The 26,826-nt window shown below is 38.8% G+C and overlaps 1 pseudogene; it reads left to right on the forward strand.

Moving 5' to 3' along the window:
• LOC138412106 (tissue factor-like) overlaps positions 1-25,837 on the forward strand; it is a 39,284-nt pseudogene extending 13,447 nt beyond the window's left edge.
• The last annotated feature ends 989 nt before the right edge of the window (positions 25,838-26,826 follow it).

Below are 26,826 nucleotides of genomic sequence, written 5' to 3' on the forward strand. Positions count from 1 at the left end.
TTTCCTATGCTATGCTATCCAAAGGTTTGGAACAAACTCCCACCACACATCAGACATGCTTCTTCTGTTGATAGTTTTAAGAAACAACTCAAGACTTGTTGCTATGATAATACATTTTAGCTGCATTTTATGTATAAATACATTTATTATTATTATTGTTATGGTCTCAGCCAGCCAGGCCATAACAACATGTAATCAGGAAAGCTGTCTCAAAAGCCATCCTCCTGGGAAAGTAGATACAGTAAACACAAAGATCGATGTCATGAAGAAAAGCAGGAACTTGAAAGGTGCATAAAAATATCAAAAGAAATAGAGAAAACAACAACAATTTTCTTCTACAACTCCCAACATGCACTGAACTGTGCCTGTGGCCCCATATTTTTCTCATATTACTTCATGTAACTAAAGTCCATTGTTTGTGCTTCCATCTCTCTATCTCTCTCCCTCTCTCTCCAAATTTCACTACTAATACTACCACCATATTATGATTATGATGATGATGATAAACTGTTATTATTAATAATATAATTGCATCTCAATGTATCACTATTCATTATATTTATATTTTTATGACAACAACAGTCTCTCTCTGTCTCTCTCTTCTCTCCCCTCTTATCCACTCATCTCTCCTCTCCTCCATTATTCTCCTCTAGTCAAGGCAGATGGGCGCCCACACTGATTCCAGAAACTTGTTGTAGTCACTCACTCATAGTAAACTCACTTGAATACTATAATAATAATAATAATATTGATACTACTAATACACTTTATTCATATAGCACTTTAAAAAACGGAAGTGCTTTGACTGAAAAGCAAGCAAAGTAAATACAAACTTGAACAAATAAAAGCAGTAATATGACAATCAAATATTAATTTGGTCCAATTTTGAGTGAAAATGGCAGAGCAGATGTTTTGGTTGCAAACCTAACAATGCTCTACTTGGCTCTACTATTGCTCTACTACTTACTTGTATGCAAGTAGAGCTATATTTTATCCTGCACATTGAGGCCTCCATCATGAAATACAATGCACAACAAAAGACATAAAACAGTTTGTATTTTGTTACATGTGTCAAACATTACATACAGTACAAAATACTATGAATATATCTTAATATATACACATTTCACTTAATAGTAACATGCCATTGCCCAAAGATATCAGTAATCATATCTTCAGTTTTAGAGCATGCCATTACTTCTGACTATACGTGTTGGCAGCTCTGTGCGGTAAACACATTTCCCGTTAGTCTGCATGAAGGTGACTGTCATCTTATGCTCAGTGACCTGGAAGTAAGCCACGCCTCCTATTGTGTGATTGACAGGACTGGAGTAGAGCTGCCAGGACTGAGGAACACTGTCCTTGTGAGTGGTGTCAGGATCGCTGACCACCCCACTCCCACTGACTACATATGAGCTCCCATCATCCTCTCTGATGAACTGTTAAAAGTACAGAGACAGACACCATTAAAGGCATCAATGTTGTGCTCAATTAGACCAAGATACAGCGACAAAATTCATTAAAGGTTCAGTGTGTAAGATTTAGGTGAAAGGGAGCAGAAAGTGAATACAAAGCAATCCTAGTGATGTTTTCACTAGTGTGTTTTATCTAAATTGTACGATTGTTGTTTTCTTAGAATGAGCCATCTATATTTAAATACTTTATATTTACATGGGGAGCAGGTCCTCTCTACAGAGGCCGCCATGTTTTTACAGTAGTAAAAACTGGACAAACTAAACGCCTCTTGAGTTTTTATGACAAGTGAAGGCTGCCACAGGTTCTCTTTCATGTTTGGAAGAGGAGGGTAAGATGAGGGGTATTCAGCTGCAACATGAAGCTGCACAGTATAAGTAGGAAGTATAATTCAGGAAAACTTTCTCATAAACCGTTCCTGGCAGAGGCCGTCCACAAAGAGCCCAGTTCTGCCGGAGGTTTCTTACACCTGGGAGTTTTTCCTCCCCGCTGTTGCTCATGCTTGCTCGGTGTGGAACAAGTTGGATTTTGTGTTTCTTCTTGGACTTGGACTTTTGTGCAGCACCCTTAGACAACTGCTTGTTGTGATACCGTGCTATATAAATTTGAAATTTGAAATATTCAATTACTCACAAATCTATCTCTCTATATATATTTTTTCTTATTAATCAGCTGATTGTGGGCATTTTGAATGGCCATTCAGATATTGCCACAATCTCATCCAGCCAGTCGTGCGGTTGTGATCAAATTTGAAATCCTTTCTCCTCTCTCCGGCAGTCAGCTGTCATTAGTGATCCGCTGTAACTCCCCTTCAACCCAATCTCCTCCGGTTTAATCCGAAGCCATGGTCCAGTCCAGCAGAGTCATTCATAATTATTTCTCCATCAACCCCTCTGATGCCAATGACATCACATAGGGGTCAAAATGCCAAAGGTCTTAATTGCATAGAAATAAAAAAAAATATTCAACTGTCAAGTTAAAGTCTCTCCTGATTTAACTGTTCTCATATCAACCACTTGTTTCCAATCTTATTTCATTGTAGGGCTTTATGCAGCACATTGATTCCCTCTTACACTGACACACACATATTGACAATCAACACATCTGTATGCTTAGACTGCAACACTCACATTGCACAGTAGATTCCGCTTGCTCCAACGTGTTTTACAGAGACACAGATAACTTCATAATGTTGAGGTAATTATAAAATTAAATATAAAACCATATCATACAAGTGGTAGATGAAGTTACCAGATATTCCATCACAGTGTATCATTCTATGTTATTGTTTCCATCTTTTCAATCCCCCCTCCCTTTCTGCTTCTTTTGTGCAGTGACTTTAGTTTTTTTACGGTCATTTTGTGCCATACAGACTTGCATAGTGAAGATAAGGCTTACAGTGTACCATTCTTAAGGCTGTCTTTACTCAGTAGCCATCACATTGTGCAATCATTTACTTCATTGAGATAAGTTGAAGCCAATTGTTGGACTGTAAGTTATACTACTGCAGGAAAAACAAATGCTCATCTTCCTGGAACAATATGTCAACACTGTGCTCATATAAAATAAATAAGATTTCATCTTTATGACTAATTATATTGACCAGTAATATCCGTTGAAACAAAGTATCATTTAACCCAATAACTATCTGGATGGTTTCTAATTTTTGGAAATGTATAAAACCTGTGACATGCCAGTCTTGGTGCCAGAAAATGATGCAAACTAGCTTTGAACTATCAACAAGTACAGTCTTTGTAGCACCCACTAGTGAATGCCACCTCCTGTACAGAGAGGGGCAATCTTGCACATGCTCTTCTCAAACACAGTGTGATAAGTGGGATATGAAAAAGAATAAATAACTGTCAAAGAGACAGACAGACAAATAACAACACACTGAGATACACTTCCTTGATGTGTATCATTTACACATGATATTTTTTATGATTGAGCGTGCACTCACTTACATACCTGCAGATTGTGGTCATGGCCAGACAAGTACACAGTGACTCTGTATTTCTTCAGCAGGGGCCTCAGTCTGTTGACCAGACAGGATGTTGGTCCGTGATGGCCGATGGACCAGACAGGATAATGACCAGCCACCACAACATAGGCTGATCTGACACATGTCATACATACTGGCACTTCAGTTAAAAGGCAACAACAGAACAAAATGTAACTGTATCACATCTTAGAGAACAACCACAGCTCTGTCTCATTTGCTTCTGTTTCTGTATGTTAATTGAAAGTGGCATGATGATGCAGAAATCGTTTGTATTTAGTGCCGTGCAAAAATATTATAATTAATAACATGCATAATACAATCATGCACATAGCAATGACTCCAAACATATAGCCTTATAAAGATTTATCAAGAACTATCTTCACAGATAAGAGAAACAAATAGCTCTTCACATCATCAAGTTATTTTTTGACAGCATGACGTAACAGAGGAATGTTTTTCGAGCAATGTTGCAGATCATCAAACACATTTTAATATAAGGTAAAGACAATGTGAGTATATCATTGGATTTATTGAAAGGAAAGAGTTAATCTAAATCCCCCATTAAAAGGTAATCCACCCCAAAACCTAAATACTGTTCTATTTGCAATAACTTTAAGTCTTTTACATCCCTGTGGAGGAATCTTTGAACCATTGCCATTGCAGGACTTTTTAAAATCCAGCACATAGGTTTTTGAGCATGAACTGTACATTCATGCTGTACTCTAAAGTCTTGCCACAGCATCATAACCGGGTTCAAGTTGAGAGCTAACATTTGGTGTTTGTCCTGATGCCTATGTAAGTACGTGCTCAGGACATTATGTGTTGCTCTACAAATTGTTTGGAGTGTCCAGGCAGTTGTTATTGACAGTTTGCTACTGCATGGCGTGAGTTTGGTGGCTTTGCAGCTTGTTTTTTCGAATTTAACTGTTGCTTGTGGGTATCGTTGTGTTATTGTGAAGTTGTGGTCTCCCTGTTGTTAAAAAAAATCCACTGTGTGTGTGTATGTGTGTGCAGAGGTGATAAAAGCACACACATTCTTTACTCAAGTAGAGGTACAGATACTTGTATTAAAAATAAAGAAGTTTAACCACTTTTTCGGCTTCTTTAACCAAGTAAAAGTATAAAAGTACAGGTTCTGAAATGTACTTTGACTTCTTTAACTGAACTACTCTTACTTCAAATAAAGTAAAGAACAATTCACTTAAACGGAGGGTTAAAGCAAAGATTTTTGAGCATGAAAAACTGTCCACAAGAAAATGAGTACAATGTATTGAATGAAGTATTTTCTTAAAAGGTCCAGTGTATAAGACTTAGGAGAAAGTGATCTATTGGCAAGAATTGAATATAAAATAATCCACCAGTGGGCAATCGTCAAAATTGTACAGATTGAACAGAATGGGCCCTGCTAGATTTAAATACTTTATATTTACATCAGGAGCGCGTCCAAACTGGACAAACTAAAGCTTTTGAGTTTTTATGTCAGCTGAAGTTCACCACAGGTTCTACTACCCACCTCTGAGAGTGTTTATGTACATATGATATTCATTAGCGATATTCACTGCCACTAGATGTCGCACTAGCAGCAGTATCTCAAACCATAGCAAATGTGGAGGTAATCCTGTAATTCTCCATTTACTTTATTTAAATCTCAATAGGTATATGTTTATATCAGTGATGTAAGTGTGGATATTTCAGTGGATAAGATGCATGGTGCTAAAAAGGGAACATTTCTATTAAGAGCACCTGCTGAAATGCAGAAATTAGACTTTTTTTCTTTTAAGTTTTTCTTTGCCCAAACAACACCTAGCATAATATTAGGAGATTCACTTGGGGGTTGGGGGTTTACAGATAGCAAGTGGCTGATCCCTTATTCAGTAGAACATGTACTTGTACAATGTAACTTGTACAATGCTCAATGATATAGATATCCATTCCAGATTTCTGCAACATACCTTGTAATTTTATCCATAATTAATTATGTAATAAAATAAATCCAGTTTATGATTTGTGATATATGACAATTTGATTGTGACTGATCACAATTCAAGGTCAGCTTTAATTTGCCTCAATTCGAGATACCTTCAATTAAGTTTAAAGTGAGAATGTCATTTTGGAAATCCTGAACTTAAATAGTGACTAATGAAGCATTGTGTTAGTTCATGCAGGACACGGAGTCATGTGCTCAGCTACCGATAGGTTCATGGGTGCTCGTCAGTCACTCACCAATCACAGCCCATTCTCTCACCAAAGCGGTCCCTTTAAATACGACCTCATCCTCACTGATCCCTGCTCAGCTATAACACTTTTAGCACTGTAATGGAAATGTTACATTTGTGTATGTATAATTGCATGAGCAGACATGTACTGTATGTCGAGGACCAACAAATTGTTAATCTAAAAGTGCAACTTTAAGGTTTACGATGGTGGCTTAAGAGACTTGAGTTTTATGGCCTCGAGAAACCACAACTTTATGGTATCTCGTTGTATCTCTGATTGGGATCAAACAACTGGGATCTCACGGGGGGGGGGGGGGGGGGGGGGGGGGGGGGGGGGGGGGGGGGGGGGGGGGGGGGGGGGGGGGGGGGGGGGTCATCCACAGAACATGTAAACAAAAGGACAGGATGTCTCCTCCACTGAGTGAAACTACAGAAGGGTAATATATACCTTTGCATGCTTAGTGGGAGGGGGCTGTGAGTTATAAGAACACAGATTCTCCTATGTTCTTTGCTCATTTGTGCATGTCAATCAGGTGACGTGTACTAATGAGTCCATCTGCAGATTCTGAATTAAACTTACATAAAGAAGTGTTTGACATTTGCTTGTTTCACAGAAATTGCCACCACAGCTCAGAGTACAAACACGGTTGTGGTAAATCATCTTAACCAAAGTACCTTGCCTGCTACGCCCACTGGGGGGTTCTGCATATGTTCCCTGTTTTATCTTAGCACGCTGCTCGGCTAACCAGGGAACATCCAAAGAATGGAGCCTTCAGCGCCAATCATAACTGTGTCCCCATTTGCAACAAATGGGTAAATCATAACAAAGGGTTCCTGACTGAACTCGGAATTAAATGGTTAATATCTGAAACTATAATAGTTCAACTGAATTGTAGATATCTAATGTTATTTTAATGCTACCATTACCTGTCTTGACATGTACTGTAGATGCGTGAGAGAGTGTCTGAGCCAGGGACAGTAGACATCACTGAGGTTCCATCAATAAGGTGAGTATTGAAACACATGATATTTTACAATATACTGTGATGTAGATTCTCAGAAAGTTACAGAAATTTGTGGGGGAAAATTGTTTGCATATGCTATGAATGTCATGTTAATTTCTGACACTCAGTTCACATTTATAGAGTTGGCTTGTTTTGTCAAGAAATCATCCATGTAAAATAAAAGAACATGGAACAAATTATTTATCATGTATTGCTATATTTATTTCTTTACCATTTTCACATTCAGTATGGCCAGAGGCATTATGTTTTCAAGTTGTCGATCCATCTGTCTGTCCCATTCATGTGAATGCGATATCTCATGAACAACTACGTTATATTAGTCAAAGGTCAAAAGGTCAAGCTCACATAACTTTGCATTGTTTTGAATACAATTTATCAAGATTGTCCAAAGGAAATATCATTACATGTGGCACAAACATTCATTTGGACTCAATCAAGTTGTCAAAGATCAAATGGCAAGGTCACTAGCACCTCACAAAGCACACTTCTTGCCTTGTATATGCGATATATATCCAAAATGCCTTCAGGGAATTCTTTCATATTTGGCACAAACATTCACATGAATTTGGATTTCATTTTGGTAGCCAAATGTCACAGTGTTCTCACAAAGTATGTTAATATTTTTCCTTAAAATGATATATCAAGATCAGCCTATGGGAATGTCGTCAAACTTGGTAAAAATATTAACTTCAATTCAAAGATGAAGGATTTTATTCCCTTCGAAGTTAAAGGTCAGCGTAACGTCACTGTGAATGTGATATGTTAGGACTGTCAGTAGGGAATTTCATTATATCTGGTAACTTGGACTGCTTGAGGGAATTTCTTATCAACGCTACATGAGTTGTCACTTGGATTTCAGCCCTCTAGCTGGTCAGGGGCCTAAACAGGGTTCGCAGCCTCTTGGTTCTGGAGATTTTTGGGAAAATTACGATCCCTTTCGGGGCCTTCCCAAGGGCCTAGGAGCCCCAAATTTGACCCACTGGTCATGAGGGGCTCTTTGAGCCTGCATTACCGATTTTCACCAAAACCGCAGAAGGTCCCAGGTGACCTTTGTGACCTTTGGTATCAATTAAGCCCATTTCTAAGGGCTCCATTTTCATAGCCGTACAGAGTACATATGGGTATGAGAGGGAAGAATGTTGATCGGGGGGCCTACGTGATCGCAAAGGTGTAACTTTCAAACAGTTTGAGGCTTATTTGGCTGAAATGAGGGGCCAGCATATACTAGGCATTGATAATGGGATTTACACTAACTTCTGAATCCCCTTTCATTATAGATTGCAATTTGACGGGCCTCCAGCAAATGCCAGAAAGCACGGAGAGGTTTGAAACCACAACAGGAGCCTTCTTTACAGAAAGCCCATCCACCTATTTCGGCCTGGTGTCCGCAGGCGCGAAAGAAAAAAAGTTGTAACTGGTTGAATTAGGCAGTCAGACAGGTTCTGACACGTGTTGCTTTTGTGACACAAGGAATATTGTGCTTCACCAGCAAGTTAGCTGAAGTAGCAGAGTAACATTAAATTTCTCATATTCTAATACTTGAGCATATTCATGTTATGGTTATAATGTTTACTGTCAGTTGCAGCAGTTAGAGAACAGTATTTTTGTGTATTCTTGTGTTTTATGTTCAACAAGTTATTCTAACACCAGCAGCAGTAAGAGCAGGGGTAGTTACCAGAGGGATCCAGCAGAGGGAGCATGTAGCTTTTGAGGAACGTTAAGAGACACCTTGCTTACTCCCTTCAGTCATAATGCACATGATTTGAGAAAAGTTTGTGTCCATGTATTGTTCATTCAAATACTCCCTTTTTCAGGTATTAGTTCCTCATAGTAATGGTTAATATTTACCAGTGTGTTAGGTGAATGTGTATATGTGCTCAGGAAACTCAGCCCACAGTTATAGGTTGGCGTGTGCATAATATGAAATGGAAAATATGTTCATGAAAGAAAAAAAAACATTATTTTTGAAAAGTCTTCTGAATATATTGCAATAGTACTGTTCAATTAATTATTGTTATTATCATCCCAACACCTATTCAATTCAATTCAATTTTATTTGTATAGCGCCAAATCATAATATACATTATCTCAAGGAACTTTACATAGAAGGTCAAGACCTTCAAATCAATCTAAAGAAACATAACAGTTCCCACAAAAACTCCCTCACTTACTGGGGGGGGGGGGGCAGAGAGACAGAGAGAAGTGGAGAAGTGCTCTGTGGATGATGGGAGTTTCCCCTGCAGTCTAGACCTATAGCAGCTTAAGGGATGGTTCAGGACTCACCTGATCCAGCAAGGCTTTATCAAAAAGGAATGTTTTAAGTTTAACCGTAAATGCACAGAAGTTGTCTGCCTGGTAGCTGAATGCTCTACCTCCTGTTCTACTCTTACAGACTCTTGGAACCACAAGAGAGCCTGTGTTTTGGGAATGAAAACACCTACTGTAGATGCTTGAGAGAGAGTCTGAGCCAGGGACAGTAAATATGGTTGAGGTTCCATCAATAAGGTGAGTAATAAAAAATGTGATACCTTACAATATACTGTGATGTTAACTTTGTTCTGAGAATGTTTTTGAAATCTGTGGGGATTTATGTAGATAACATTTATTTGACAACTTGTACCATTTCTATTTGGGGGGGCAATTTCACAGCTATGCTCAGTATTAAATTTTAAATCCACATTAAAAAATGGAGGAGTAAAAAAATATGAAAAGATGAGGAGGGAGGTTGATTTTCATGTGATTTTTATTGTTTTGTAGACTGGTTTGTTTTAAATGTCCCCCCAGGCAAAATGGAACATGCGTAACTTGTAGTGACTACAGTATCAGTATAGTGCCTGGAAAAGATAATTTTGGATACATGCCTCGAGCTGCAACTGACAACTGACACAGAAAGTAATGCATGTAAGACATATTGTCATCATCCACAGGGTCTCCTCCTGTGTCCTTTCACCTCCCCTCTATAATGTGTATACTGATGACTGCCGCAGCTGGCATGACAACAGATTACTTTTCAAATTTGCTGATGACTCTGTGACAGTCAGTCTCCTCCATGCAGATGAGAACAACCATGGTCCCATTGTGGATTGTGAATCTGTATTGGTGTGACTGTGCATTTTTACTACTAAATGTGACAAAAACCAAGGACATAAATTTTAGGCATCAGTCCTCAAACTCTTAGAATACTATCATCAAGGGACATTAAGTTTAAAGTGAGAATGTCCTCGTAGAAATCCTGAACTTGAATTGTGACTAATGAAGCATTGTGTTAGTTCATGCAGAACACAGAGTCATATGCTCAGCTACAGATAGGTTTATGGGTGCTCGTCAGTCACGAACCAATCACAGCCCATTCTCTCACCAAAGTGGTCTCTTTAAATACGACCTCATCCTCACTGATCCCTGCTCAGCTCGAACACTTTTAGCACTGTAATGGAAATGTTACATTTGTGTATGTATAATTGCATGAGCAAAGATATATGTGGAGGACTGACCAAATGGTTGACCAAATTGTTAATCGAAAAGGGCAACTTTAAGGTTTACGATGGTGGCTTACTGACTGACTCCCAGCAGACCTCAGTTTACACACTGTCTCCTTCCATTAGACAGACAATCCCCATTCCCGCAGCTTGTCAATATTATTCAAAGGTTTATTGTAAAGTTGTTTAATGTTGTCAATAGATATTTAAGGACCCGTGACTTGCCAATTCATTTACATGAAATACTAAGATGACCACATCCTCTCTTAGAGGATGCAGGCTTATGCTCCTGGTAAATATGCCATAAGTAACAAGTTTGCAAAACAGGAAGTGCTGGATGACGCCCAGCCTCACAGGCCTTTGTCTTTGACATTTCCTCAATAGAATAACAGAAGAAATTTGAATATCCTTTTATCTTTCAACAACATAAAAAGAGAGGATGGCACAGTGTTAAATAAACATCTGCCCCCAGCTGGTAAATTTAAAGAGAACAATTAATCCTGATGACTTTGTGAGAATTATGGTGTTAGGTATCGATCTTCACATTTTATCGGAGGTGATCATTTTTGTCAGTGAATAATTACTTAAGAAAGAGTAATTGTTTTCTTATTGTCTTGAACTCTCCCTCAGCTCTCTCTCTCTCTCTTTCCAATTCATGTCCATCACTGTGGTGTAAAGGCAATTTCATTATTAACTGAACATAATAACAAATCCATGTTGCTGTTTAAACTCTGCAATAAATCTGCAGAAAGAGCATGGCCAGTGTAGTTCATTGTGAAACCTTTCACTGAACTTCTCATCTCGGGACAGTAGCTCAGGTTGTCACTGCATATTTACACATTAAACTGTGTTACTCAGAGGTGGCAAAGGTACTCACATTCTTTACTAAAGTAGAAATACAGATACTTGAGTAAAAAAAGACTCTGGTAAAAGTAAAAGTACTGATACAACTCCTTAACTCAAGTACAGGCTCTGAAATGTTCTCAAGTATATGAGTAAAAAGTAAAAATGAATTTTCAACTTCAATGATACACAATGCTTTTTCTAGGATATAGGATAGTTTTCCTCTTTTGGTATCAACCTACACAGAACTGGTACTGAGAAAAAAAATCACTGGACACACATCTAGTTTTGCTGCCAAATTTCAGACAGAATAATAAAGACTACAGGGAATAAATGGATGTGGAATGTGTTCGGGTTGATTAAGTCCCTGCCCTTTGTACACACCACCTGTCACTACCATAGATTGGATGGTTTAGTGAGGTCCTCTCTGTGTTGATGTGTTTTCTTATGTCGTGTTGTCATCCGTGGAGGTTGAAACAAGTAACGAGCCAGTTTTGAGAATTTAAGGAGTAGATACCTGAAAAATCTACTTAAGTACAGTAATGAAATATTTGTACTTTGTTACTTCCCACCTCTGGTTTTACTCATTTGATAAACTGATAGATGGATGAGACACATTGGCTGTGAAAGGATATTCACTCTAAAGACCATTTGGAGAAACTTTCTAAAGCATTATTCAGATTCAGAAAATAAAAGTAGTCTGCAATTGGTTGATTATAGTAACAGGGACTTAAGGGATGTAAAGTGTCCCAGAAAGAGTTGTTGTTGGATTTGTCTGTACTGTATATTGAGATAAATACCTCTATTGTGTTGGGGGGGGGAAGCAGAACCCTCAGAACCCAAACACACTTTGGCCCAATGGGCTGCAGTTGAAAAGGACTGCTGAAGATTATACACTGAAAATAAAAGGAAAATAAATCTCAGGTGGATCCAACAGTGTTTGACACCCAGATATACTGTATGGCTGCACCTCCCCCTTACCACTTTTTACACTTTGCACTTTTCCGTGTTGCATCTTCATTATAGCCCCTTGATAACATACCTCAAAATTTGAATAGAAGAAGAAAAAGAAGAATTACTTTTATTGTCATGAATACACTCTGTCACACTGTGAATTTCATTTTATTTTCATTTTATTTTATTTTATTTATTCATTTATTTTTTCTTATACAACTTATAGGTCCATTGTCTGTCTGTATATGTTGTTTCCATTGTTGTTGTTTGTTTGCACTATTTGTTGTTTGTTATAAGTTGTGTGTTATATATTACTTGCACATTTGGAGTATGGGGAAACGCAATTTGAATCCTCTGTGACCTGTTGCATTGTTTGGTTGACAATAAAGTTCACTGAGACTAAGACTAAAGAAGCAATGGACCACAGAGCCAAGTGAATGCTTGATTGCTGCACTGAAGTCAGTACTATAAAGGTAAGATTTTTTGGGGGGAGAAATTGAAATAGAATTACATAATTCACCAGGGTCTGGGAGCATTAAGCTTTTCTCTGGTATTTAAATTTAATCTCACCCATCAACACAGATCACTAAACTCTGCTGTTGTTGCTTTTCTTGACATGTGTGCGTGTGCAGGTATGTGTGCATGTGTTCCTGAAGCTTTATCCTGTGTAAACAGTTGGTGGACTCATTTAGTCATTTGGATTCAGTCCTTCCCTTTGGAGTGTTCCTTGGTATTCAAGCCACGGTGAAGTGTAATACAGCCAGGCCCCTCACTGCCAGGGGTGGGGGGGCTTGTCGGACTAGAAGGATAATGGGGCAGGGGGAGGAGCTCTGGCAAAGTGCCACATGTGCCAACTCCATGGGAAGAAAAACTGCCGTCTACATTAAACAACCACTGTCTCTGCTTTGAAATTTGCTACAAATCATTGACAGTCCTTCCTAATCATCTCACAAAGCTATAGTGTTGTACATGCATTCCAACCTTCCTGCTGCTAGTTTCACTTGATTTAATCTGCATGTGAAACTGAATTTGCAGAGATTTTATTACAGTTACATTGTTGAACAGGTTACCGTGTGTGGTGAAGTAATGTAGTAGTAAGACTGATTTGAAAAGGCTGGCCACCCTGTACATATGAGAGCAAAGACAAACAACAGAGGGCTTCCCTTTCAGTAACGTGGAATATTAACTGTGGTTAACACAGTATAAACCTCTCTATTAACATACCACAGTCCAAACTCACTCTCAGTGTCTCTGTATGTCTGGAAGCATAACTCTAAACCACTCAGTCTATGAATAGACCTCCAGATCACCCACTTGAGCTCTTAGTGGAAGTCCTGACTAATGTCCTCTGCAGAGACATGATGATGCCATCGACCTGGTCAGAGCTTGTAAGCTTCTAGAATATTTAGGTTCTCTCACGCTGTAGTAAGGGTTGTATGGTCAACATACCATCGGGAAGCATGTCATCCATTCCATTCCCACTATGACGACACTGAACCTACTATACCTCTCGGTTTGAGTCACATTACCAACATCTTTGTGTCGGTTGAACATTGACCAACCAAAAAATAATAAGCAAATATATGAATATTGAGCCAAATGAAAAACTCATTTTGAGATAAATAAGTCTAATGAATTATTTTGCATACAATAAATACTGGGGGGAAACTATTGTGTTGTTTATCACAAACCACCTTTTTTTAAAAAAAACCTGGATTTGTTTTTTTAAACAGTGGAATATAATAGCATCTGATATGTTCCTGGTCGAACTCAAGTGTAATAGTTTCGTCAACTTGGAAAATACATATGATTGAATTATTAACACTTGGAAACTTAATTCAATCACAAGATTGAATCATGTTATTGAACATTACACCGCAACAGTGTCACTAAAAATAACAAGTCAACCATTACAAGGTTGCAATATGTAAGTTTTTGCATGTGCCTGATTATTTGATCTCTTTTGTCTGTGAGGGTTGTAGAGCAGCGTGGAATGAATGTTGAACTGTTGAATACTGAAGAAGAGTTCAGGTGTTGGTAGCAGAAATATTCACAGAAACCACTGCGACTCAGGTGGACTTTTGTTTAACGTTGGCCTATAAACTGTCTCTCACCTTCACAGAACAAGAAAACTTGTTATATCAGGCCTTTTGTGTTGAGGTAATAGAAGCCCTTAATTTGGAGCATGCATTGTAATTTGAGGACTTTGTTGCAACAATGGTTTTTCTGAAATCAGCCTCAGTTACTTACTTGGAATTTGTTACAGATGTTCCATGTTTCTTTCTTTCACTTGATTTCAAAGAATCTGCCAGGTGAAGTGAGAGAATGAATGAATGAATAGAGCTGATTTCATAGCTGTGATTGGTTGGTGTCCAATAATTATATGCTGACTGACTGTAATGGAAATTTTACATTTGTGAATGTGTAATTGCATGAGCAGACATGTATGTGGATGACTGACCAAATGGTTCACCAAATTGTTTATCTGAAAGGGCAACCTTAAGGTTTACGATGGTGGCTTAAGAGACTTGAGTTGTATGGCCCTGAGAAACCAAAACTTTATGGTGTCTCATGGTATCTCTGATTGGGATCTCACACCTGGGGTCTCACAGGGGGGTCATCCACAGAACATGTAAACAAATGGACAGGACGTCTCCTCCACTGAGTGAAACTACAGGAGGGTAATAAATACCTTTGAATGCTTAGTGGGAGGGGGCAGAGAGTTATAAGAACACAGATTCTCCTATGTTCTTTGCTCATTTGTGCATGTCATTCAGGTGATGTGTACTGATGAGTCCATCTGCAGATGCTGAATTAAACTTTCAGAAAGAAGTGTTTGACTTTGTGCTTGTTTCACAGAAATTGCCACCACAATTTTGGCGTTGTCGGCAGGATCATTCGTGTGAGAGGACACTCTGGATCTGACAGACGTGTGTGACAGACGTGTCTGCATGGCAAGGTTTGGAACCGATGTAGAATCAAGGAAGCTTCGGGTGATCTTGGAGGTCACGGGTGGTCTTGGAGACCACAGAGTTAATATAGAATAAGCCTGTTGATGATCTTGGAGATCACGTAGTTATTAGAGTAAACAGGTTGGTGATCTGAGAGGAGGTAGTAGTGTTTGTTGATTTTAATACACTTGTTATATTGGGTTCTGACGTCGAGCTCATGATTTAACAAACTATGATATAATATAGTAAATAGAGTTTTGCACTGGAGATGTGACTGGGACTGAAGGACTGAGACCTGAGCCAGGATAATCTCGACACTGCAATGAATCTGCTTTAATAAGAGAAAAAAAAAAAGAGAGTGAGAGAAGTTCTCAACCGCCAAAGGTAAGTAAAGGTAAGTAAATTTAAGTAAACTTAAGTATATTAGGGGTATAATTGGTTTTTTGAGGTTATTAAGAAAGACTTAAATCCTAAAATTAAAATCCTAAAAACAAATTTTTAACAAAAGGAAATTAAAAAGAAAGAACGGATTAAAATAAATTAGGGAATTTCTAAATGTCTTTTCCCATATCAGCATAACTTTGGTCTTCCAAATTTTGTATTTTGTTGAACAAATTGGGAGTTTAAATTGATAAATAAGAGTTGTGTTAAAACTGCTGAGACAACCTACTAGAGAAATGGGTTTAAACATCTGTAAAGGAAAGAAAGATAAGGAAAATGCTAATCCACTTCAGCTTTCTTTTCTTAATGTTCAGTATATGTTAATAAGTGATGGTAAGCGTAGAGTTAGAGAGGAAAGAGTTAGAGAGGAATGAGTTAGTGGGGACAAATTAGAAGGAAAAAAGAAATGTAGGGATATTTGTACTGGAGCGTGTGAATTTTGGTTAACTGAAGTGAATATCAGGGACAGTTTGCAAAAGGTAGGGATTGAACTAATCTCCAAGTCTCAGTGTGTCCGACTAGACCCTGATCTGGACTCAGCTCCACCGAGAGGACAACCACAGCCAGCAGCGGTGCAGTGTGATGACCAGCAGGACACTCAGCTGCTACCGGTGCAGAGGGCGCAGGCGGCAGCTCCAGCCGTCCCTAACCTCCATCCAGACCTCGACCTTGTTGCAGCAGAGGAGGTGGACAGGCCTCCATCATGCACCACTCCATATGTGGCAGCACATACTCCACGGCGCACCGGGAAGGAGGCAATTTATGATTTGAATGCAACCCCGCAAGCACCGATGGTGGAGGTGGCTGCAGGAGATGGAAACACTCAGCTGATCTATAGACCATGGACATTCACCAATATGAAAGAACCTACCATTTCATCTCTCCCACAAGTGTTAAGTGGGGGAGCGGTATGCAGTGCAACTGGAACCAGCACTGAACAGCAGAGACTGCTGATGACTGAGATGGGGACTCAGTATTCGAAAGTGGCAAGATCCGTCTCTGCACAGGAGCGGAGAATGGTGAATCCAGCATGGGGTCATGCTGATCATGCAGAAAAACTCTTGAACAGCAAGAAAAAGAAAAAGGCAACGCAGTTGACAGAGGGACTGCGAATGGCACAGCTGACAGCATATCGAAACCAAGTCTGCGGGCATAAGAAAGGTCATGGAGGGAGAGGAAGGGGACGTGGAAGAACTGACGCTTGTTTCAAATGTGGCAAAATTGGACATTGGATCAGGGATTGCCCTGAGAACCAATACACATAGTGCGATTGAGTAGCGGTGGAGCTGGGGACAGTGAAGGATTCATCTGGTGCAGACGCGGAGACAGAGAGAAAGTTTCAACCTACTCACCAAATTCGTAAGAGCACTGTAACACGCACACCATGTGAATTACTGTTAGAACTTATGCATATATGCAAAAACACACAATCAAAGTAAATGGTAAAGACACCACATTTTTGGTAGATTCAGGTGAAACAGAATCAGTCATTTAATGTGAAGAGTTTAATATAACTCCAAAAATGAATGTTAGAGATGTTTTAAAACAATTGAAGCAACAGGTACGACAGTGCTAGAGAGATACACTGTACCATTGTTTTAAAAAAAAAAAAAAATGAGGTTAAGGAAATTTTAAACATTAATTTTTGTTGTCACCACGCTGGCTGATAGATATTATTGGTAGAGATTTGATGTGTTCATTGAGTAATATGCTAATTTTAACATCACAAGGCGTAGATGTAACTAGAGGATTTGATATATGCATATCAATTGAAGATTCTGAACTCTTCCCTCACCTCTGTAAGTAACACTTTCTTGTGAGATGCTGAGGTACTCACCCAGATGTAATTACAGATGTTATGCTAACACAAAGGATGGTAGAGAAGGTTAGAGTAAGTAGTTAAAGAATGTGATAGAGAAAGTTAGATTAAAGATTAACGATAGGTTAGGTTGGTTATACTAGAACAGTAATCACTGTGTTGTCTCAGTAGCTTAGATTGACTCACTGGACAAATTGTTTAAGGTATCAAATTCTGATCTCCATGTTCTATTAAGCAAAGGAGAACAAAAACAATTGGTATTGAAAGTTTTGGAACTTTGGACCAAAAGGGGTTATGGGAAGGGAAAAAACATCTGATCCCAATAATAAAAATAACTTAATCAGAGGTTTAGAGGTAAATCACAAAAGATTTCTGCAGTGATAAATGCAATTAGGACTGTGGAATTTATTATTGTCAGACTGAACACTTTTCAAAAGCTAAGTGACTCAGATACAGTACAGCTGATAAATGCAGATATGAAGCTGTTTGTGGACAACTCAGCATTAAAAGATCCAGCAACTGGTAGAAGCCAAGTGGGTTTTGACGTTACAACTTTGTATGACAAATTTGGCTGAATCACTCATTACATTATTCTGCAGAAGCTGCAGAATTGGTTGCATTGATTGAGAAATGCAAATATGTAAGTGACAGGTGTCAACATATACACTGGTAGCAGGTATGCATTGGGAGTGGTATATGATTTGGCAGATTTTTGGCTAAAGGGAAATTCTCAAACCCATTACCTACCATACATTGGTTGCTGTTCTGATTGATGCTGTGTTGTTATTCAAACTAATTGCGTTCTGCAAATGTGAAGCATTATTTTTTAAAGACTTTTCAGTTTCACAGGGGAATGTGAGAGCAGAAGCTGCTGCAAAAGCTGCAGCAAAGCACAGTCTGCTTGTCCGAGGCGTTTCTGAATCTGATAGGTCATTAACACCTAATGTATTTGATGGGTCATTAACATTTAAATACAGATTTACAGGAGCTGCAGATAAGGGCAGCTCAGTTAAAAACAAACAAAAAAACAGTTTGAAGGAAAGTGGATTGTTTGGTGGCTATACATTTTGGTCTGGAACAAATAGGAAATCCTGTTTAGAAAGATATCTGTTTCCTCATAGTTGACACATGGTCAGAACCAAGTGTCAAAGGGGGGATGCCAAATGTAGGAAGAGATACAGATATATTGGTTTACAAAAGAATTGTCAAACTCACAAATTACTCACAAATTATTTTTAAATTTTCATTAGAGTTATATAATTGGTACTATAATAATATACAAAGAGGAATCCAGATTATATAAAGTGAACTGTTTGAGGGATTTTATGGAAGAACAAAGTGAGGGAAAGCAATACTGTCTTGGTTTTATTGACATGTGTGTTTCTCCACATTTAAACAGGACTCTTCAGCAGTTGCGAAGGCACTGCTCAGGGAAATGTTTTATTGTGCAACCTGTCCCCTATGCTTTTTGAGATCCACAGATAGGTGAAGGAAGCCCTACCAAAATCCATAGATGGCAGTGAAGGCTGCTGAAAGATCAACTTGGATGTTTGCAAGCCATTGCAGGGAGGTTCCTGAGCAAGGAGTGGATTCTTCAGAACACAGCGTGCATTGATGTCAGTGAGTGCACCTCAGCCTTCAACTGCTTTGTGTCCGCGAGCAAGGAGGGGGTGGAAATCTCTAGGACCACACGTCTCCAATCTCACGAAGAGGCGGCACATTGATTAGGGGGTTGGCTAGGGTGACGCTGCTGATAAACGATGACGCCGACAGACAAAAAGTGACACCTGATGGGACGACTGGGATGCAGTTCGAGGGAAAAGATGTGTTCCCTGTCCTTGCTCACAGTCATCATCGTCCTGCCAACATTGCTATGGCAGGTGAAACCTTGGCAGGAAGAACAACACCAAACTAAACTGAGCATCATAAGCAAAAACAAAAAATGGAAACTCTTGTTTGAACTGACAAAGCCTGAAGTCAATTCATGGTATGCAGCCATGAAGACAACTGCGAGGAAAGATCATCAATGAGAGACCTAACCTCACTTACTTCCATACAGATTGCACTCACTATTATGAAGATTTGAGTGTTCCACATTGAAAGTGTCTCCAAAGGATTTGGGGGACTCTTCCCATGGTGGGGAAATGTGCGAACAACACACACAGAATAGATGGGAGTGTACTTAGTGGGGGTTGGGTTTTCATTTTTGTTTCTCCCAATATTCAGGGCCTCAGAAATGTGGCTCTGCGAAATAGGATGGCTTTGGACATTATGCTCACCAGCCAAGGAGGTGTTGGTCACATAATCTGATCTGATTGCTGCACATACATACATACATACATCTGACAATTTGATGCATACTGTTTTTCATTTAAATTGCCGATTGTTTGAGGAAAAGAACAAGGACACACAGATTCCTGAAGCATGGAATTGGTGGTCATAGTGAATTTTAAATGTGAAAAAATGTGTTATTGGAATTTTTGACATCGATTCAGATTTTTGTTTGTATTTAAGTGTTGTTGGTCTGGTGTATTGATTGTGTACTATTTGTGTACTTTAATCAAGAATGCAATTGGATATGTTAAATTTCCGGGCCCTCATCTAGAATGAAATTCTCAATTTCAAGATGATGCGTTTGTCTAAAAATGATTGTTGTTTAGTGAGCATGAAATGCTCAAAGGGGGGAAATGTAATGGAAATTTTACATTTGTGAATGTGTAATTGCATGAGCAGACATGTATGTGGATGACTGACCAAATGGTTCACCAAATTGTTTATCTGAAAGGGCAACCTTAAGGTTTACGATGGTGGCTTAAGAGACTTGAGTTGTATGGCCCCGAGAAACCAAAACTTTATGGTGTCTCATGGTATCTCTGATTGGGATCTCACACCTGGGGTCTCACAGGGGGGTCATCCACAGAACATGTAAACAAATGGACAGGACGTCTCCTCCACTGAGTGAAACTACAGGAGGGTAATAAATACCTTTGAATGCTTAGTGGGAGGGGGCAGAGAGTTATAAGAACACAGATTCTCCTATGTTCTTTGCTCATTTGTGCATGTCATTCAGGTGATGTGTACTGATGAGTCCATCTGCAGATGCTGAATTAAACTTTCAGAAAGAAGTGTTTGACTTTGTGCTTGTTTCACAGAAATTGCCACCACACTGACCAAAACGTCGAAATAATAATAACAATAACAACAACAATAATAATAATAACAATAATATGAATATGAATAACAATAATAACTAATAATACATCAGTAAGGTTGATTGCGTGGCGGATGACCTCAGCAGGACAGCATGCTGTATAGTAATTTGCAATACTGTGGCTGTGTCAGTCTGGTGACGCCACGGCCGGACGCTCCATATTTGGCTATGCCCCGCTTGTTGCTAAAACCACTGGTTTCCAGCAAGAGAGTCAGACGATCGACAGACTGCACAGGGTACTCGCTCAGTAGCAGCACAGACACAGAACAGAACCTTTAGGAATACATCAGAGGAGATGATGTCAGTCACAGCAGCTCTCGTCTCTACACTCTTCTTTCTCTCCACACACTCCGCCTCAGGTGAGTCCACGCTGCTCGCCCTTCATTCCACGCGTTCTCTCAAATGACCTTAAAGTCAAATTGTAGTAGCGCGACATATGATATGTACATACAATATCAAATACTATGATTCTCTGTGTGGAGCAGTTTGTTTTGTAGTATTGTGAGTGTGAAAATGTAAATGTATAGCAAATGTAAAGTTGGATTCACATGAACAGATCTACATGAACAGGTCACTGGAGGAGCAGCATACAGTCATTCATTTAGTGTTTATGTTTAGATTTCCGGCACACATAGAAATACTCTTTACAGTTTTCATGTCTTATAGAGTTTTCAGTACAAGTCACTACACACTTTGCAGGATTAATATTTGAAAAAAAATGTTTGAACACCAGTGGACACTCGTGCTTTATAGGCTGTAAATCACATTTAAGAATTTAAGATTACCTGTAACAATTTAATGTTGAGGTATTTGTTAGTACCTAAAACATTATGTAACATGAGGGGGGGGGGGGGGGACTGCTGTTTCTTCTCAGTATTTGCTCATACTGCGAAGAAACAGCAATGACTTACCACACTGTATAGCTGTTGTTAATAAGAAATGACTGAATGACTGATCTGACTCAGGTAAGGTAAGGTAACAGACTGCTGATATAAAAACAGCCCTTCTCTTATGTTCTTTGGGCGCCACACTTTCTACTGCTGCTTTGTAATCATAAAAACCACACATTTGTGGTTGTGACAGAACAGTCAGTCCAATAAAATATAGGACCAAGGATATTTTACACTGACAATCGCAACGTGCTCTATTCACAACATTAACATTACCTTATCTCACTGACAAAGTGCTGTATCTGAACTTGTGGCTTTTTTAATTTTTTCTGGTCCACAGTGCCTCATTTGTGCAAAGCTTTTTTCTCTCTAATGAATGTGTGTAGTCCTACATATTGTGACGGGCCTCAATTAAGGTGTTAAGTGTTTATTACTTAAAAGTGTAGTTTAGTGTTAAATAGTGTTCAGTGTGTAGAATTTTGTGATATCTAGTGTTGAAATTGCATTTTGCAACTGATTACCCCTCACCTCACGCTCTCCTTCCAAACATGAAAAAGAAACTGAAGCAGCCTTTAATTGTCATGAAAACTCAAAAGGTGTTTAGTTTGTTCAGTCTGGACTAATGTAAAAAACATAGTGGCCTCTGTAGAGAGGGTCCCCTCGAAGTATTTAAATTTAAAGGGCCTTTTCTGGGGTAAGGAAACTACAATTCATACAATTTAGATGAAATAAACTAGTGAAAACATTATGAGAATTATTCTACATTAAATAATAGTTCCCTTTCACTTAAATCTTACACACTGGGCCTTTAATAGTTTAAAACTTATGGCACTAAGGCCCTATCACTGTGTGACAGTCCCCTGTACAGCTCACCTATGGAAATTACTTGTATAAGTTAATAAAGTATATAAAACACCTTTGGTGTATTGTTTTCTTTCATAATGACAGGAGTCAACATTTGTGTGTCACTATAACCTTCATTTAAATCATGTTAGTATAGTATCTTACACAAATTGTCTCATTTTCCAGGCTCCTATCCCCAAGCACAAAATTGGAAATCAACCAACTTCAAAACCATTTTGTCCTGGGAACCAAAACCATCAGCCACTTACAGCTACACTGTGGAGTACTCTACGTAAGTACCTGCATCCGAACCCTCACCCTTTAACTCTTTTAACAAATGGCATTTAATTCCCAGAAACGTTCATCTTGTCAGTGTGTCCACGGAAAGCAAATGCCCTCACACTTTCCCGCTATGTGACCTTGCAGGAATGAGTCTTTCCATTATTGATTCAGTAAAAGCTTTTACTGGAATGTATATTTTAGGCCAGAGCTCTTTAAATAGTAAGATAACTAAAAGACAATTGACCTTTGTGATTCAATAAGAGAAAATGAAAGAGGCAAGAGCAATGTCAACAATCAAATAGAATTAACAAATGCCAACAGCTGCAAACAGCTCTTTCAGCTCATTGTTCCACAGTATATTCACATCAATGTTATTTTGCACAGATAATAAATTATTTATTTCTGACTGTATGCGTTATAAATGATACCCAGACTAGACAGACTTAAGACCTAATTTATTGCTCATCTGGTGTCTATTATAGACTAAATAAGACTATTTTCATCCATCATTCATGTCCATATGAAACTTGTCAAATTTTACAGGGTTTCAGGGAACAATCAGAGGACTCCTCACTGTATCCAGACCACAGAAACAGTGTGTGATCTGTCCAGCTCTCTGACTGACCTGAACGCCTACTACACAGCTGACGTCCTGTCCGAAACCCCGAGGGGGCCACCACTGACCTCATTGAGTCCCCTCACACCAGCACACCACGGTTCTGCCCCTACAAAGACAGTACGTTCTTCTGCTACACTCGTGAAGACTTTTTTCTAATTGACAAAACGTGTTGGAAATAACAGCTGTTAAATTGTCCCAGAGCCTATCAGTGCTCCGGTCCTTCCCAATGACCTCTTGTTGCAGCGCAGCTCTGTCTTTCTCAAGCTGCTTTCTGACATGCACCGAACTCAGCAGTTCCTCAGTATATTTGCCAGAGGAGGTGCATGTGTGAATGCAAATGTCCAAGTGAGACGCTCCCCAGTTTTTGCAGACTTTCTCCTCCTGGCCTCCTAGTATAATGTCCGTAGAATTTCAGGAGAATTCTACGGAAGTGTATTGCATTCACTTGAAAAAAAAAAAAAACAGTTTTTTCTGAGTAATTTATTTTTTGGTTTGTTTTTTTGAATATTTTTTTCTGTTTTTCTGACAATTTTTTTTTTCTGTTTTTCGCAGTAATTCTTATCTGTTTTTCGGAGTAGTTTTTTTTCTGAATTTCTGAATTATCGAGATACTTCGAACTCCCTCGGAACCTCCAACCTGCAAGTGACTCCCATGGACCTATGGTGACTCCTGCCCGCACATACATGCCCCATCTCAGCAGATCTGAATGGGCTTTCCTTCTGAGCAACTGCAAAGTCCTCAGGTGCCTGCGTAGATTCGACAAACTAATGATAATACCATCTATATGACTTAAAGACAGGACTATCTCCCAGTGTCTTAAACCCAGATCAAAGTAAAACTTGATTAAACTAAACAAGCAGGTCATGTTTGTTTCCATTACATCTAGCTCTCAATAAAGGAATGAAAGCGTCTATTGTTTCAAATGCTCTCTAAACGCAGAAAAAAAAAAATAGTCCGAAAAACAGAAGAAAAATTACTCCAAAAAATAGGGGGAAAAAAGTGAGAAAAACTGAAAAAAATATTGATTTAGACATGCATTGTAAACAGAGTTTGTTTTTTTTTTCAAGTGAATGCAATACGCTTCCGTTCAATGTGAAAGCACTGTGAGAGAGAGTGTTTGTGTGTGTGTTGCTGTTGTGAACATGTCTGTGCAGAGAACCTCCTGTTGTGTTGTGCATGTTTGAAAGTCAGACTATGGGTAAACTCTGTAGCCAATATTGCTCACTTTACCTGTCATATCTAAAAATGGCTTCAGCGTTGTCAATGCTCACAATTTTTTGGCCTCTAACATAATTAAAATGGTAACTTCCATGAGAGATACAGTGGTGTACATGCACAGGTGACAGTCTCCCTCCCTTCTCCACAGCTGAGATAGGCAAACCTGACTTCAAGCTGGAGGTGATTGAAAGCCAAAAGAAAACCACCCTGTATGTGACTGACCCACTCACCGCCCTGTTTAAAGATGGCCACCAACTGAACATCAGGGACATCTTTGCTGACCAGCTGCACTATAAAGTCACCTATCGGAAAAACAAAAGCACTGGAAAGGTGAGTAAAAGGAGACATCACGATATCGGTCTCAAACAGGCATACATTTTTACTCATTACAAACTGCATGTTTTCCATTCTGTGTTTTCTGCAGAAAGTCCACATCTCTAAGACCAATTTAATAGAACTGACTGATCTGGACTTGCCTGTATGCCAGATGCGTCAGTGGAGAGCAACACACACAGCAGTAGTCTAGTCCTGACACTGAAGTTTTGGTGGCATTTACTTTTCATTGGTATTCTGTGTGAACTTACACACCAAATAAGACATTGTGAAGTATTTTTGCTCAAAACCAAGCATGCAGTTAAAATCTCTATAGCTTCTTGATGTCAACAGTGTTATTTTCTACATGAATAGACTGGAGCATCTAAATGGAATTGAAATGAAAGTTGTGCGAAAGGATGGAAACAGGATGTATCCCTATATACCCTGTTTTATTCGTGGCAAAGCAAAGAATCAGTTAAAGCCGGATCTGACAGGACACTGGGTGTATTGCTGTGTGTGTGTGTGTGTGGGTGTAGCTGAAAAAAAAGCAGACCATCGCAATGTCCCTTCTCGGGTTAAATAAAATGGTTGGCTGGTCTGGGAGTATGTCTAGATATACCACATGGCTCTCTTCAAAAGATGCAAGCATCATATGCAAATCAAAACTCGTAATTTAGTCATCTAAACATGGCACTGGTTTTTGTTAGGTTGCTACGCACGGGTCCTTTATCTAAAACTCTCTAAGTTTTACATTAACTGGAGCTGGGGACCATCAGTGAAGTAGAGGTAGCTGGCCACTGCCTCATATAATAATAGCCATGCTCATCCTGCCATTCAGATGAGTTTTGATTTCTGTAGCATTAATTTGATCTTGTTTTGGTCTGGAATTCAGTTCCTGTCAGCCTTATCAGTTGAATTTCTTTTTTGTTTTAGTTCTTTATAAATTACTTTTTGTTAGAAAAACCTGATCCATCATGTGTCTTCCCTTATTTAGTGCCAGATGACTCTGATGCGCCAAACCAAGTTATAAATTGCCTGTGAAAATAAAACTGAAAATCTTGTAATTGGTACTGATGTTCAAGGACAAAAGAATATCAGCAAAGTTGGAGCAGCAAAACAAATCAAAAATAAAGAACCTGGGTGTTACTCAGGACTAGATTTTAATCCGCACATAAACAATGTCACAAAGATTGCCTTTTATCATTTAAGAAACATTGCAAGAGTAAGACTGTACCTCACTTTGGAAACTGCCAAAAAGTTCATTCATGCTTTTATACTTTCTCGCCTGGACTACTGTAATGCACTATATTCAGGATTACCAAAAAAATCCATCGATCGCCTACAGCTTTTGCAAAATTCAGCAGCCATGGTTTTAATGAGAAATAGGAAAAGATTCCATATTACTCTTATTTTAGTGTCTTTACACTGGCTTCGAGCATCACTGAGGATTGATTTTAAAATTATTTTACTTGTTTTTAATTCTCTTAATGGTACAGCACCGTCATACATCTCTGACTGTTTATCGGAATATGTTACGAATCATTCCCTCAGGTCGTCTACAGCGGGCTTGCTCAATGTCCCCAAAACAAACTATAAAAGGTTTGGGGAAGCAGCAGGAAAGCTGTCTCAAAAGCCATCCTCCTGGGAAAGTAGATACAGTAAACACAAAGATCGATGTCATGAAGAAAAGCAGGAACTTGAAAGGTGCAAAAAAATATCAAAAGAAATAGAGAAAACAACAACAATTTTCTTCTACAACTCCCAACATGCACTGAACTGTGCCTGTGGCCCCATATTTTTCTCATATTACTTCATGTAACTAAAGTCCATTGTTTGTGCTTCCATCTCTCTATCTCTCTCCCTCTCTCTCCAAATTTCACTACTAATACTACCACCATATTATGATTATGATGATGATGATAAACTGTTATTATTAATAATATAATTGCATCTCAATGTATCACTATTCATTATATTTATATTTTTATGACAACAGTCTCTCTCTGTCTCTCTCTCTCTCTTCTCTCTTCTCTCCCCTCTTATCCACTCATCTCTCCTCTCCTCCATTATTCTCCTCTAGTCAAGGCAGATGGGCGCCCACACTGATTCCAGAAACTTGTTGTCGTCACTCACTCATAGTAAACTCACTTGAATACTATAATAATAATAATAATATTGATACTACTACTACTACTAGTAATACACTTTATTCATATAGCACTTTAAAAAAACGGAAGTGCTTTGACTG

Source organism: Paralichthys olivaceus, chromosome 11 (assembly GCF_024713975.1).
Source record: "Paralichthys olivaceus isolate ysfri-2021 chromosome 11, ASM2471397v2, whole genome shotgun sequence".
Lineage (NCBI taxonomy): Eukaryota > Metazoa > Chordata > Actinopteri > Pleuronectiformes > Paralichthyidae > Paralichthys > Paralichthys olivaceus.